The following is an 11,085-nucleotide window of genomic DNA, read 5'->3' as shown; positions in this document are numbered from 1 at the left end:
CAGTCATTTGACTGCGGCCATGCTGGAGCACCACCTTTAGTCGAGCAAATCGACCCCAGGACTTATTCTTTGGATGGCTAGTACTTATTCTATCGGTCTCTTTTGCCGAACCGCTAGGTTACGGGGACGTAAACACACCAGCATCGGTTGTCAAACGATGTTGGGGGACAAACACAGACACACAAACATGCACACACACACATATATATATACATATATATACGACGGGCTTCTTTCAGTTTCCGTCTACCAAATCCACTCACAAGGCTTTGGTCGGCCCGAGGCTATAGTAGAAGACACTTGCCCAAGATGCCACGCAGTGGGACTGAACCCGGAACCATGTGGTTGGTAAGCAAGCTACTTACCACACAGCCACTCATTCTATTTATTTATTTTTTTATTTATTATTTATCTACTTTCTATCATATACCCACTGTTTAATGTGGTAGCACCCCTCTAATATGGTAGTATCCCTTTAATGTGGTAGCATCTCGCCTTGATTGATATTAAACCCACATGTTTCGTTTTTTTTTTTTACTGTAACTCGTCCTTCGATATAGTCCTCCATGTCTTGAGCCCTTGTGGCCAATAAAAGAAATCATCATCATAATCATCATCATCATCATCATCATCATCACCATCTTCCTCATCATTGCTATTATTATTATTATTATCATTATTTCATGTTTGACTTTTGTTCTCACCCAGAGACCTCAAGAGACAACAAGTTAGAAGTTCATGTAGGTGTTATGCCTAGGGTACCATATATAGGATTTGTACATAGTGTTGTTCTAGAGAATGTTTTATCATCATCATCATCATCATCATTATTATTATTATTATTATTATTATTATTATTATTATTATTATTATTATTATTATTATTATTATTATTATTATTATTATTTAACACTTCAAACACTTAATTACCTATAATTTAATAATCATCGCGATTGTTTCATTTTGCTAATGTTTAGTGAATAGATCGTATTCGATAAGCTCTGCAGTGATTCCTTGTTTTAGTTGTTTTTACAATTTAATTATTCAATTATTCATTTATTTATATATTTATTCGGGGTTTCTGTTTTTTTTTAGCGATTCCTGGAGGCGTTACAATTCATGTGACCCTGTACTGAACAGAAATCTCCAGATTTATCTCAAGATAAAGGCGTGAAGAATTCCTGAGCATTACATGACACAATATTGTAGAGTGAACTGACACGCTCGTACATGACTATCAGTGGACTGGAAGAGTCTAATAAATAGATTAAGCCAGTAGACAGTTGAGGTCGAACAGTGAGAGCGTTAGTCTCGTTATTGACTCTGCGTTGGAGTATTGGATTGTTACTGTGGTGGCCAAAGGTGTAGAACATAGGTATGGAAATTAAAATTTGTATATTAAATGCCCAAAACTATATTTAATTTGCAATATATCATTACTTGGGCTAAAGTTTGGAACACAGCTCTGAAAATTAGAATTTTTATATTAAATAACCGAAGTTGTATTTGAACCGAATTGTATTTGAGCATAACAATTTTAATTTTAAAAATAATGTTCCAAACTTTTGGTCACAACTATATATACGCTGCTAGTTTCTAATACCAAGCAAGTCATTGTTCAAAGACAAAGCATTTGTATATAGTGTCTGCCAATTCAATGCAACCATGATGGTATCACATATATGTAATACGCAAAAATCAACAGATTCTAGTACGTAACATCGATAGAATCACACGGAGAAAATCCTCCTCTTGTTGGTGTTGAAAATCTAAAATGAAAGAAAAAATGGAATTAGCACAAAGGAAATAAATCAAATCAACCTAATGGTGTTGCGGGAGCATGGCCGAATCTCTCGAACAGGAACTAGTAAAAGAAAAATGATACGAGACAATTAAAAATGCAATATGTCCCATGCTCAGTGTATAATGTCTCCAGATAATTTTCAAAGAAAGAAATTTTGTCGTGAAATAAGCCTGAAGGTATTAAATAGGAAATAACATAGCGATCTAAGACATGAAAACTAAAATCAATATAGAAGCCTATTATTAACTTGGCTATTCATTAAGATAGCATAGTCTACAAAACTCACGACTTTGAAAAAGACAGTTGATCATACCTCAAGTGTCAATACATATATATACATATACATACATACATATATATGCATATATATATCATATATGTATATATGTATGTGTGTGTGTGTGTGTATATATACATATACATATGTATATATATATGAATATATTTCTACATATATATGTGTATATATGTATGTGTATACATGTTTATATATATGTATTCGTAAATATAGTTGTAATTTTGTGTTTCTGTCAATACTAAAATGTATATATCTATGTATACTTTTATATAGATACGTCTGTGTATATATACATATATTTATGCATACACACACACACACACACACACACACACACACACACACACACACACACACACATACATATATATATATATATATATATATATATATATATATATATATATATATATATATATATATATATATATATATATATATGTATATATATATATACACCATCGATAAAATAATTCAATTATTAGATATATCCAAAACAATAATCTCTATTTTATGAATCTTGTGTATGGACATGTTCCATTTGAAAGGCGGTTTTACCCCTAAAGTGTTATCTATTGTTGGAAACCGTGTAAAGAATAGCGCCTGTACAGGAAGACTACGGATGTTGTTCACAGAACAAAACTGTAGTGTTGCATTACAAATAGTTCACCTGTATAACGGTTGGCCCTTTATATTTGCAAGTTTGAATCACTTTCGTCAAAACCCCTTTAGTGACTTCAATTTCTACACACTATTGTATGAATTATATTTTGCTTATTTAAATAAATTCATCCCAGGCATTATCGTCGCCATCTTCAAAGTCGTTGCCGCTGACGTCATCGTTATCATGATGTTCTTCATATCATGGTGGTGGACTCCAAGCTACGTCTTCGATACGAGATCCACTTCAAATTTCATATGTACTTGAGCGTAGCAAGGTATTCCTTACATCCCGTTATGCGATCCCCATACATACTCACATATGTACATATGTACACGTACACACACCGACACGCTTTTGCAAATATGCATCTAGCATATATATATATATATATATATATATATATATATATATATATATATATATATATATGTATGTATGTATGTATGTATGTGTGTGTGTATAAGTATATATGTGTGTGTGTATGTATACACACACACCCATACACACACAAACATATATATACACCCATTCATATAGCAAAACTTTAAAAAATATATATACATATATACATACATATATCTATATATATACATATATATATATATATATACATGCGTATATATATATATATATATATATATATATATATATATATATATATATATATATACATATATAACTCGGGTGTCAGTTTATTGCAAAGAACCAAATGTAAGGGTATAAATATATATACATGCGTATACACTCACACACACACATATATAAGCATACTTATATACATTTACATAAGCATGTGTAAAAGCACTCGTACATAATTGCATACATACATACATTCATACATAAACATAGATATTCTCATATATTTGGCACTTTGCAATAGACTCCCTCATTCCCTTTCCCCTGTGAACAATTACACCACCAGCACAACTCCTATTCTCAGTTCTTCTTTTATCATTTCTTCATTAAATCTTCCTCTCTTTCATTTCCAATTCTGTCACTTATTATCGATCTTCATTTTTCTTAATTCTTCTTTTATTTTATTTATTTATCTTTTACTTCAATTTTTCATAGATTTAATGATTCTTTCTCAAAGAACATACAACTACAGTTTGTATAGATGTGGAGTCGCTTTTCTTTTTTCGTTTTTTAAATCTGAATAGTTTTGGGGTTTGTTTTTAAAACTTTATTTGTCTTCTTCACTGCTGCAGCTGTTGTTGTTTTTGATGTTGATGTTGTTGTTGCTGTTGTTGTTGTTGTTGTTGTCAGACCGCAAACACGCCATTATTTCTATCTTCACATTTATATTCATTACTAGAACGAACACAAAGACATCAGATTTTTTTACACATAACTTTATACTTACATATATTAACACAAACATGCATACATATATATACACACACATACACATGGATATTACTTTTACGTATGAGTATATATATATATATATATATATATATATATATATATTTATATATATATACATATGCATATACACACATATACATACATACACACAAACACACACCCATATATATACGTATGTGTGTGTGTTTGTATGTATGTGTGTATGCATGCATGCATGTATGCATGTAAGTATGTGTGAATGTGTATATATGTATATATATATATATATATATATATATATATATATATATATATATATATATATATATATATATATATATATATATGTATGTATGTATGTATGTATGTATGCATACTCGAATATATGCATAGCATTTGTAAAAGTTGTTTTGCTTTTACAATCATTAACAATATTATTATGTTGTTTTTGTTATAGTTGTCGTTAATGCAAATTTTTGTTTGCTTCTTTAACGTCTACGGCATATATTTTTCTCTCACCATCCAAAGTAAATAATGTAAGTGTAAAGTTGTTTTTTTTCTCTTCTGTTTTTCTTCCATTCTTTCTTCCTTTTTGTTCATTTTCTCTTCATTTTACTGTTTTCAATTCTTGAAGAAAAATACTTTGAAATATATATTATGAAACGAAATCAAAATGTAATATTTTGAATATATTCGATTGACTTGTGGGTGTTAAGAAAGGAAGGTTTATGTGAAAGAAAGAGAGAGACAGAGAGAGGGGGTAGAAGGAGAAAAAGAAGATGACGGTGAAATGTCTATTTGTTTTTTGGTTACAAACCATTGTAAATATTGTACACTCTTCCATATGAAACATACGTTGAAGGTTTAGAAGCCGTGAGATAATTCCTGAATGGAAACAAACTAAGCAACCACTGGAACAGGAAGCTGGGGTTTGTGAGAGGTGCTAATCTTAATATTTGACATAGAGACAAACTGTTTTTATCTGTAAGGAATATAGGACAATGCTTACAAGTATACATACAATAACACATGTATACAGTTTTATATGTATGCACTTGCATTGACGTGAATACATTCATACGCGTGTACCATCAATACATACATGTATATTAAAGTAAATACACATACATATATAAAGACATATATTTATTCATTTCTGTATGTCATTAATATAAACAGTTTATATATGTGTATGCATTTATTATTATAAATATATATATACATACATACATACAAACATACATACATATATATATATATATATATATATATATATATATATATATATATATATATATATATCCATCTATGTAGTTTTTGGATTAGTTCATACTCTTTTCCTATCTATCTATTTATGTTTTTTGAAAAACTTTATTAGAAGAGTTCATGAACAAGTTTTAATATATTGAATATTTCGATATATTTGACGATGCAAAATGTCCAAAATGGTGATCAAATGATGGCGTCGTTGAATACTGTGGAATGTTAGTGCGACCACTGCATAACATTTAAATCTGATGAATTTGCATTTATAGAGAGAGAATAAGGATGAAGGACAAAAACATGTGAAAACAATTTTATAGTAGATAGTATCGCATACACAAACATTCATTTTTGCACCACGATAACTTTCAAATTATAAAAATAATGAGACACGCTCAGAAATTATATAGTACAGACTTATGTTTTATATATATATATATATATATATATGTGTGTGTGTGTGTGTGTGTGTGTGTGTGTGTGTGTGTGTATGTATATGTATGTATGTATATATCTAAATATATACATTGTTGTATTTCGCGATGGCCATTTTCTTTTTGGGGGGGGGGCAGATAAACACAGGCAGTATATGTTCGTTCTTCAGTTGTTTATTACTGTTCTTAAGCGGATTAGGCGAATACACGTGAACGGAAAGGGTCGTTGAAGAGGTTACATATGTGTGACGAGAGATTTCATGAGAATGGACATAAGAAAGAATAAGAACAGTAATAAACGAGTGGAGAACGAATATATAGTGCGTGTGTTTATGTCGCAAAAAACAAATGACCATCCTGAAATATAACAATATTTGTTTCAACGCACGGTTTCACATCGAGAATCTTGCAACACATATTCATAAAAGTGCATATATGTATATATATATGTATGTATGTATGTATGTATGTATGTATGTATGTATATATATATATATATATATATATATATATATATATATATATATATGTATGTATATATATATATATATATATATATATATATATATATATATATATATATATATATATATGTGTGTGTGTATATGTATATGTATATTATATATATATATATATATATATATATATATACCTTTACACACTTCACGACACCTTGAGCAAGTGACTTATACTATAACATCGGGCAAACCAAAACCTTGTGAGTGGATGTGGTGTATACATATATGTATATATATGTATATATATATATATATATATATATATATATATATATATATATATATATATATATATATATATATATATATATATATATACATACATACATGTATATATATAATGTATATATATATATGTGTGTGTGTAAGTGTGTGTGACATTTTATGCATGTGTGTGTCCCACACCACCGCTTAACAACCAGTGACAGTTTGTTTACGCCCACGTTTATATTCTGTATTGTATAACATCGTGTCTAATTAGTTTTTATAATTTCAAAGTTATCGTGGGGCAAATTGAATGTTTCCACGTTTGACACTATCTAGAATATAAGGCTTTATTACAAAATAATAAGTACCGGGCTAATTTCGTTTGGCTAAAATTCTTCAAGGTGATGCCCCAGCCTGGCCAAATTCTAAAGACTGAAGCAAGAAATATATGAGATATATACATATACATATATAAATATATATATATATATATATATATATATATATATATATATATATATATATATATATATATATATATATATATCTACATATATATAATATATATATCTACATATATATATATATATATATATTTATAATACACACACACACATACATATATATATATATATATATTCGGTGTGTTTGTGTTATATACTACCCCTTGTAGTATATATGAGTGCATGTTAACCGTCAGGGAACTAAACACATGATTGCCTAAGTGATTGAATGATAGAATCAACGGAAAAACAGATGGAATGAAAGAATAATGGCTATGATTACTAAAATTACCATTCCTAGGTCCAATAACAAATAAATAAACCCGTCAGGCCATTTTAAGGAGTGGACCGAGAAATGTCTGAAGAATGAGATTGTGTAGCAGACATTAAATTTAGAAGTTATGATGAAGGAAGCAGACAAATATTGTTTTGGACGATTCTTAAAGACTTTCCTTAAAGAATTCCTTCGAAAGCTAAAAGAAAGTTGAATAAAAATGGTCTTTGATTCTTCTCTCTTTTCACTATTTTTCGCTCTGTGTTTGTCAATGTCGTGAATTCTTCAGCGGAAGCGATGAAGACCAGGCACCAGCTTTGTTATTGGTTGAGGAATGTTTGCTTTTGAAATATTCTTTCTGGAATTTTTTTTCCCAACGAAAACAGGAGAGTTGCAACAAAGTTTGATAGTCTTGACTTGACTGTTCGTATGATCATTTGGTGTTGTGTTTGGCATTTGGCGCTATTGTTTTTTGTTGTTGCTCTTGTTATTGTTGCTAGTTGTTATTGTGAAAAGAGCGAGGGAGTTGATGTATCAACTGCTTATGTTGTTGCAACTGCTGTTGCTTCAGCGACTGCCACTACTCTTGTTGTTGTCACTGTTTTATACTTTCGTCATCGTTAACTCAGTTCTTGTTATGGTTGTCGTTGTTTTTCTTTTTCATTATTGGTGTTACGGCTAGTTTTGTTGTTGAAAATAATATTATGCAATACAAATGTATGGAATACTGTAACTTGGTGAGCTTGAAATTTCGTGGCGGTGGCCTTATCTGTATTTCTTCAGTTTTAACGTGTTTTGTAATAGAAAAGAATATTAAACAAATAGGGTTTAGTGTTGTTACTGCTGTTGTTGTTTTTGCGGTTATTGTTATTTGTGTTGCTGATGTTTAAACACATTTTAACTGTGATATGGCAGACTTAAGATCAAAATCTTTCTAACTATGAGCATTCATTGTATTTAATGCATCGTACCTTGCGCAACTTGCACAACAATGCTCGTCTTTGTTTTTAAACCGCAAGATATGGAATATAAGAGGGATTTCACTGCTGTCTTTAAAACAGCAACTGAGCACGTAGAACCTCATTCTCTAGTTCATGTATTATCGTAGGGTAATATAAAGGTACTCAGTGTTGTATAAGTAGATAAGTTACACTAAGTTGTGTCAAAATCTACAGTGGAAGAACGATTGCGTTGCCGAGTTCAATGCATCGAGATATTGGGTTATGTCCCTTTACTTATAATCTGAAATCCTAACGGATTGTGTATGTGTATGTGAATGTATGTATGTGGTAAAAGTTTTTATTTTTCATTCTCTTTCGAAATTATCCCTATTTTTGTGGTATAGAGTGTTTTGCTGCTCTTTCTAGCGGGTCAGATGTCCTATTATAGGCATCTCTGTATTTTAAATGAATTATATATATATATATATATATGTGTGTGTGTGTGTGTGTGTGTGTGTGCGTATACACACACATAAACATACTTACATACATACATACAGGTACATAGGCGCACATACATGCACGTAGACACGGACACAAATTCTCGTAACTCCATCTTTCTACAACCTTCTCCATTTCTGTTTATACTTAGCAATCCTTCTTTTTCTTCCAGTTAATTGTTTACAGGAAAATAAAAGTTGATGATAAAAGTTTGAAGACAGACAGTTTTACTATCTCTGTGCTTTGTGAATGGCAGTGAAGTTAATTCTAATATAAACAGTAGAGTTTCTGATCAAATACTCAGGAGTTTATATTTGCCCTTCTAAATTGTGACTTCAATGTCCTTGGGTGGGAAAGGGGTTGATTTTAACATCGCTGTTCATCTGAGATGATATGTGTCAGTAATATAACGATAGAGTGAAGATATTGAATTTTAGAGAAACAGTATGGGGGATGGTCTGCTCTTGAAAACTCCAAGATTTTGGGCATGTTATCAAGGTTTAGTAAATCTGTACTCAATATACTCAGGGGCTTGGTGGAGTGGAAAATAAATGGATTTACGGGTGCAAAGACGGAAAGAAAGCTTCCATGTGAGCTTTGAGTAAGCACGCCTACAGCTTGTTAGAAATAAATATACTATAAACTATGGCGAAAATATAAATAAATCATGTATCTAAAGCAAAAACAGAATATATATACACACACACACACACACACACACATATATATATATATATATATATATATATATATATATATATATATATATATATATATATATATATATATATATATATATATATATATATACATATATATATATATACGTATATATACACACATATATATATATATATATATATATATATATATATATATATATATATATATATATACATATATATACATTTATATAGACACACACACACACACACATATATATACATATATATATATATATAAAGAGTTAAAGACGATATTATCCGCCCTTCCCTTGCTTTCAACAAATCTCTCAAGTCACGAGAGCTGTAAACGCAAGCAACTGGATATATATTTCCACAATCAATTCAAATAAAGTGAGAAAAGAATTCACACTCACTTCCACTCACCTTATTCATTGTTTACATTGTTTTGTTTTATTACAGATAATGCAATAAAAACGCCGCTTGTTAGTATCAATGTTGAATTCACTGCTTTCAACAGTTGGCGTTCAGTTCAAAACTTTATTGCTCTGGCCTTGTTACTCTGGTAATTATTTATATCCACGGCTTCACTGAATTGATAAGTCAACGATTTCTCATGAAGTTTTCGGTCCTTTCCAGTTAAGATTTCGTATGCCTTAACATGTGATATTTAATAATGCCGCAGTTAATCATATTTAAGACAATATGTGTTGATTGAGTCATCAAGCTGTAGGCCAGTAAAATGGTCAACTTTCTTCCTATTGTGTATATCAATAACGGTTGACACTGAACTGACCCGAAAGTACAAATGACAGGAAATAAATGAAAATCAAGATTGCAAAGTTAGATTACAAGTTAGATTTCTTTTGCTTTTAATGAATAAACAGTAAAACTTCAAATATAAGAGCTGGTTCAATGCCGTAATACATACACTCTTTCATATTATACATAGGTGATCTCAGATAAACGGAGAATCTTGTCTCTCACAATATAGAGACACTTCTCATGGCACCAGCAGACAAAATAGAAAATACGTTACCCTGGAGGACAGCGATGGAGATACGCTGGTTGATATTGGGGATTCATAGAACAAAAGCTATACTGCACAGCAAATGATCTTCAGAAAGGCATGTCCATCGTAAATTCGGCCTTTTCTTCCCATGGATTATTACGACATTATTCGTGATAATTAAACATATTCATACGCACACACACATACACACACAAAACATACGTGTGTGTGAGTGTGTCAAGGGACGAAGGAATGTTTATAGACCCTTTACAGCCCTATGAAACAAGTACGAGCAGAGGGCTAAGGTGTCTCAAACAGAAGACCTGAACTGAAAGCGTATAACTCTGTGTGTAACCTCCACTAAATGCAGTTGGTAGTGGAGTTAAACTGGATTAAGTCTCCATCCAAGTAGTCTATGATGGAATTTGAACCCCAAACGCAAAGAGCCGGAACAAACACTATGACATTACAGCACAACAATTTCCGCTCCGATGATTCCGCCAGTCCTCTGATTTACATTGGTACACTAATACCATTAATGTGCCAGTACTAATTCTGGTACATTAATACTCGACTCCAGACGGGTGAAAGGCGAAGCGGACCACCTCGGCAGGATTTGAACTCAGAATGCAAAGA

This window comes from Octopus bimaculoides, chromosome 13, assembly GCF_046866305.1.
Source record: "Octopus bimaculoides isolate indiv1 chromosome 13, ASM4686630v1, whole genome shotgun sequence".
Classification (NCBI taxonomy): Eukaryota; Metazoa; Mollusca; class Cephalopoda; order Octopoda; family Octopodidae; genus Octopus; species Octopus bimaculoides.
This window is presented reverse-complemented; position numbering follows the sequence as displayed.